Source organism: Triticum urartu, chromosome 2A (assembly GCF_056163025.1).
Source record: "Triticum urartu cultivar PI428250 chromosome 2A, HENAU_Tu73, whole genome shotgun sequence".
NCBI classification, from domain to species: Eukaryota; Viridiplantae; Streptophyta; class Magnoliopsida; order Poales; family Poaceae; genus Triticum; species Triticum urartu.
The window spans coordinates 154,858,565-154,865,365 of record NC_141874.1 but is presented as its reverse complement, the minus strand read 5'-3'; the positions used below and the strand labels follow the sequence as shown (position 1 = coordinate 154,865,365).

The 6,801-nt window shown below is 42.1% G+C and overlaps 1 pseudogene; it reads left to right on the top strand.

Moving 5' to 3' along the window:
* The first annotated feature begins 2,024 nt into the window (after window positions 1–2,024).
* LOC147984351 (protein FAR1-RELATED SEQUENCE 5-like) lies at window positions 2,025–3,982 on the top strand (annotated as a pseudogene).
* The last annotated feature ends 2,819 nt before the right edge of the window (window positions 3,983–6,801 follow it).

The window sequence follows — 6,801 nt, the reverse complement described above, 5'->3', positions numbered from 1 at the left end:
GTCGCGGTGATTTAGACTAGCCACAGCGGGAGTAACTTCAACAGTAACATCGAGTCCAACTCAACAAATTTGTTTATGTGGCAATGAGTTAATGAGGAGAGAGGTAGTTGTAGTAACTTAGCTAGTTACTGTAACATCACATGTCCCAATGCAATATGAGTCTATAACCTAATAAATGAATCTTTGCATGCTACCACACTTAAGTTATTATCCACTATGAAGATAGTAATATAGTCTAGGGATATGTGTATGTTATTAGTGTATGTTAATCTCCATTATGGCTAGTCTTATATCGGGATGCTTCTAGGGAAACACAGGCAAATTTGAATGAGGCAAACCCACGAAGGATCCGACCGTGTCACGCCCCCGATCTCACCTTCTTTTGTTTTTGCCGGCCAAGATTTCCGAGCTGTCGTCGATGTGTGTGTGCCCCTCGGTAGACCTACAGATGGAGCTATCATGCCAGCTTAAGAAACTAACCGGGGGAAAAGATGTCTGTGCATATCATTTGGGCTTTGGCCGCAACACGGCACCGCTAAACTATTGCGTTTCGGGGGAGGTTCTTGAGAAGAGGTGGTCTTCGGTACACCCCCCCCCCCCCCCCCCAAAACGTATAAAGGGCAGGGGCGGTCATTTTCACACGTCGTATAATAATACCCGCCCGCCGTAGGCGCGCCCGCGTCCCCGTACGGCGCTGTCGCGTACGGCCGCCCGTATGCGCCCACGTCCGCATGCACGGCCGCCCGTAGGCGCTCACGTCCCGCATGCACGCCCGCCCGCGCCCGCTGCGTACGCCTGAGTGATTAAAAAAACTATCGGCGAACCCTATCTTCAAGACGCCTCACCCGCCTCCTCTCGCGCCGCCGCCGCTGCCATCTCCCGCAGTACCTGGCCGACGAAAAAAAACGTACGCGTTGTGCACTACGCCGACAACCGCCTCGGTCGGGCAGACGCCTCCGCCGGCGGCGGCTCGTATCCGGTGACAACCGCCTCATGTCTGACGAAGGCAACGAGGTACGCGAGGCGCTGGCATAGTAATTTAAGAACGGATTTTCATTGACAAGATGTTACGTGATGTTTGAATGGATATTTGATTATATATGAACGTGCATAAATTGTGGCTGAAATAGGATATGACGGTGATGATGGCGGTAGCGAGGACGGATCATTGTCATTGGATGAAGACGAACATGACGGCGAAAATTATATGAGTTTGGATGAGTCTTACAGTGGCAATGTAAGTGGTCTGCATGTTCTCAACCATATTAAATACAAGCATCCGCGATGACAATAACATGTTTGACTGTGAACAAATAGGAGGGGATGATGACAATGAGGGTATGGATGTAGATGATTCATATGCTGAAAGCGGAAGCCATGTAGGTTTAGAATTATGTACGTTATTTTAAAGTGAAATTAAATACGCATCAAGTCTTACATATCATATTTACAATTTGCGCAAATGGAAGTGGAAGGGTACTATCAGTGGAATTTTTTCGATGATGCCAATGATGAAAACGATATCGATGCATCTTATAATGACAGCTCGAGCAAAGTAAGTAGTGGAAAGTGAATACATATGATAGTCCTTATACAACTACTTACTGACATATACCGTTGTTTGTATTTTTTTCAGGAAGAGGATGGTGACGTGTGCGAAAACGATGATGATGCCGATGGTGATGAGTGCAATTTTGATACTGGGTACGATGAATACCAGCAAGAATCACTGGACAGGCATTGGACGGTGATGTCCACGGCGTTCAGGACAGACGAGGAGGCATATGATTTCTATAACGACTATACGAAAAGGCATGGCTTCAGCATTAGGAGGGACAACTTGAAATATAGTAAGGGTATCGACGCACGTAGGCGGTTGAGGAGGTTTCTCTGTTCAAGGTCTGGGAAACGACAGGCCAAGTTTTGTACCATGGAAGGGAAGAAGCACAGGCTGAGAGCCGAGACTCGGTGCTATTGCGAGGCCCATCTAACTGTGAAGGTTGACAGAGAGCGCTCCATTTGGTATGTCAGCAGTTTCAGCGATGATCATAGTCACACTCTTGCTAGACCAGATGAAGTTATATATCTTCGATCTCATAATCAGATAAAGGAATACCAAAAGCTCGAGATCCTAGCAATGGCAGGTGCTGGGCTCAAAAAACATTGGATTTATGACAACTTCGTTAGTAGGTATGGATCATATGCACTGGCTGGTTTCGGGAGGAGGAAGCTTTATAACATGTGTTATAGGAAGAAAATGAAGTTGCTAGCAAAGGGTGATGCGGACACTGCAATTGGTATCACGATGACGAGAAAGACAAGGGATCCAGACTTTTCTTTGAGCACACTATCGACGCAGAAGGAAAGCTGAAGAACATGTTCTGGTGTGATTCTCAGTCATGTCGGGATTACCTTGACTTTGGTGATGTAATCGTCTTCGACAGCACTTACAAGATGAATAGGTACGGAATGTCATTCATACCTTTTGTTGGTCTAAACAATCATCGTTGCACCACTGTGCTCGGTTGTGCAGTTGTGTCAGATGAGACGGAGGATACATACGTTTGGGTGTTGCATACCTTCTTACGAGCTCATTGTCAAAAGAAGCCGAGGTCTATAATTACTGACGGAGACGCAGCCATGATAAGGGCCGTCAGGAAGGTCCTTACTGACGTGTGGCATCGACTATGTTCGTGGCATATTGAGAAAAACATGCAGAAACACCTCCACCACAAGTCCCTTAAGGAGTTCAGGTCTCTTATTTATTATGCCACTACACATGATGAGTTTGAGGCGAGATGGGCAGCTTTTAGAGCTAAATGGGAGTCGGAGAAAACTGAAATATGGTTGCGTAGGATGTACCGGAAGAAAAGGCTTTGGGCTGCGTCACATCTCACCGGTGGGTTCTTCCTTGGTATGCGGAGTAACCAGAGGAGCGAGAGTCTGAACTCTTGCCTTCATATGCATCTTGACTCTGGCATGACAATTGTTGATATGGTTGTGCATTATGAGAACTGAATTGTTCGGCTCCATGAGAACGAGTCACACGACGACTGCCTGTCCACACAGACACTCCCTGTAGCAGTACTCGACGACTTCAAATGCATTGAAAAAGCCGCTGCCCGTGACTTCACTGCGGTGAACTTTTACCTCTTGCAGAAAGAAATGAAGAAGGCAGCGGATCTTGAGATCATAGATAGACTGAGTGGAGCCGTCAGTAGGAGATTCATAGTGGCATGGAAAAATAACAGGCAACTGAGATTCAAAGTGGACTATACACCTAGTAATTCAGAAGAAACAATGAAGTGCAGTTGTGATAGTATGAAACGTAAAGGTCTTCCATGCAAGCATGTTCTTTATGTTTTAGCCAGGTTGAACGTGCAGGACTTACCTGGGTGCTTAGTGCTGCGAAAATTCAGCAAGAATGCTAGAGGTGGACTGCCCGTGAAACGCACTAGCGATCTCTTCGCATGGGGATGGGCAGGTACTCAGGAGAGAACTAAGTACAGTCAGTTGACTATTTTGTCTGCGGAAGCAAATCATGCGGCATGTAATAAACCATTTCTATTTGATAAACTGAAGGCTGCTCTGGAGGATGTGATAGCAAATAAGGATGTTGAGGAGGAAGATTATGTGAGACGGCATACAGTTGCACATGATGATGCTTTTGTGCCGAATCAAAATCATGTTTTTGTTGGTGATCCAGAAAAAATTAATACAAAAGGAGCACCGAAAGGGCAGAATAACAAAGGCCGTGGTAAGGAACCTGGCGTGACTACAAATGATAGACCCAAAGGTTTTGATGAGAAACCTATACGTCTATGCGGTTTATGCAGGGGAAATGGTCATTTCAAAAACAATTGTCCTCAGAATCCAAAGTATGTGCACATTTTTTCATTAACGTTCTTTTCTTGTTTAGTTAACACTTTACAAATTTTTGACGTATATTGCAATCTTTCTATGCAGGAACATGGCAGGATGATCATAGCAAAGAAATATTTGAATAAAAAGAACAACTTTTGATTACAGTTGACGATTTATTTGGTTGTCTTAAACAATAGTACTTACATATTTGTTTCGTTACATTGATACGGAAGACTTGTAATCGGTGTTTACTTATGTCATATTTGTTGGCGCTATACTCGTTGTTCTTAATATGATATGCGACATACAAATTTTACGTTATAATATGATATGCGTTATACAAATTTAACATGATATGTATTATATATATTTTTTCGTATATATATATATATATAGTTTTGTATATAAATCATGCATGTTGGGCGATCAGAGGCGCTGCACAGCCGCCGGTTGCTTTAATTTTAAAAAAAATAACGTTAACAGACGCCAGTAGGCGCCACGGACGGCGATTCCGAGGCGCTGCACAGCCGCCAGTAGGCGCCGCGGAGGGCGATCCCGAGGTTGACCCCGCCTCGGGCGCAGAGGGGCGCACGCGGGACGATGCAGGATCAGCCTCGGTGCCGGCAACGGCCAACCCTGGGGCGACGCGCGGCGCGGGCCCGCTGGCCAGACGACGCGGCCCACGTGCGCCATGTAGCGGCGAACGTGCGGCGCGGGCGGCGCTCGCCTCTGAGATATCGTCATCATATATCATCGGAGTATTTTAAAACTCCAAATCATATATTCGCGAGAACACTCACTGAACATAAATTATAAATTAAATAGTAAAATAAGAGATGATAAAATGTATTTTTAATAAATTTGCCAGGGTACATAAACTTGACATGCTAAAAATATTTGAAACTCACATAAAAAATAAAGCATACACACACAATTCTCATTCATGAATAAATAATATTTCGACAATCACGTAGAATTGTCATATGATATTTTTTTTTTGTTTCCTCTTCGCAAGTCGAATTACTTTGTTCTTCACTTCTGTAAGCTTATTTTCGGGGGACATAATAATTCCAGCTATCATTCTTTCTCTCGAACTATCAATAGATTCCTGAAAAGTAATAAAAATAATATTATTTTCATCACTTATATATGATATAATGTACACATTTTTTATACTTAAAATGTACCCACCTGAGAAATAGGAGTAATAAATTTTTCTCCGTCTCAGTATTAAAAACAGCGAAGGACGAACAGTCCACATGAGTTTCTATGTTAAAAAAACATAAGTGCAATTTTGAAAGCACGTTAAGTAAGATAGCATTTGACCAATTAATGTATTTCAAAAGCACGTGGTACATGTAACTCACTCATCTTCTTGTTGAGGCATGTCGTAGGGGACTATAGGTCATGCAGACACATCCGAGAATGATATAATAGCACTGTAATTTGCATCTTGAATATCTCCTGCAAGTTACTCTCTCTGACAAAAAAATATGAAAATATTAACTACATACGGTAAACAAATTATATGGTTAATTGTACACACATGAATACGAAACTTACAAAATTTTTAACGGATTTCCTGATAGCTTCAGAGATATTTACTTCCCCCCCTCAAATAATCAAAAATTTGAAACTCTTTCTTTCTAGTGTGCAAAACACATGTAATCCAATGGTTTTTATCCTTATTTAACGCAAAATAAGCCTATTTCATAACTTAAATATTGTTAGTAAGCTCGGCTTTCACATAAGATAGTAATGAAAATACAATTCTGTAATAGAAACGGTACCTTCGGTTTTGCAAAATATTCTGTCATGCATCTGTTGAGAGGTTCATTTGCATGTGCTAAGCCTTCTGGATCGTCTACCGACTTCTCTCGTCTTACTGACTTTGACCGAGTGTTCAATAACCAGTAAGATCTATATGTGGGTACAATATACCTGTCTTTGACGATACTTGAATTCGATATGTACGTTGCATAAGCATCAATTACCTGAAATAAATGAGTAAATTTAAGATGGATGCAACATACTTAACGCATGACATAAGCATGATAATAAAAATACATACATCACCGGATATCCATGCATGGTTAAGTATCTGGCAAACTCGGTCCGCAGAAAGTCCTTCATCTTTACCGTTGTTGAATATTTCATGGTTCTTATGTTTTGGTGAGTGCTCGTACGCTTTCACGTACTGCACAGCGGCACGCACCATATCATCTACAGAATGATCAAATTGAGGGGTTGTTTCATTAAACAGTTCTACAATACAAGTCAATAAAGTTAAAGTACAAATTTATACTACATAATTTCCAATAATATATTCATAGCATGTTTAACTTACTCGTTTTCGCGGAACGATTTGCACGTTTTCTCGGAGTCTTTTTAACATAAGGAGATTTACTGTACTTTGATGCATGCCGCTTTCGCTTCGCTGGAATCACCACCTTCTTCTCTTCTACCTCGAGATTATCATCTGACAAGGCCTGTGACACTTCTTGCTCATTTTGAGGGACTTGCCATGTTGTAGCTTCTATTTCATCGGTTTTTAGAGATGATGCTTCTTTTTTTCTGACTGCTCTGGGACATCTATAGGATCGTCCTTCTCATATTTAAACCTACTCAAGTGACCAATACTGAATTTGAACTAATCCCCTTCTTCAGAATCCAAATCATAATGCCCACTGCCATTTCGGCCATTAGGTGTGTGTTTGTCATCATACTGAAATTCTTTTTGAGGATACTTATTTTCATACCTGGACTCACTATTCTGTCCATACAGATTTTCTTCCTCCTCTGCCATTGTGCCCGGTTTGTACCGTACACCTGTTTTATTCATTTTCTCTAACACTCTCTGCAAAAGTAAGCTCAGTCACATGTTATATCTTTTTATTAATTTATCGAGTTTAATAAAGTGCATACCAGAGTTGTTAC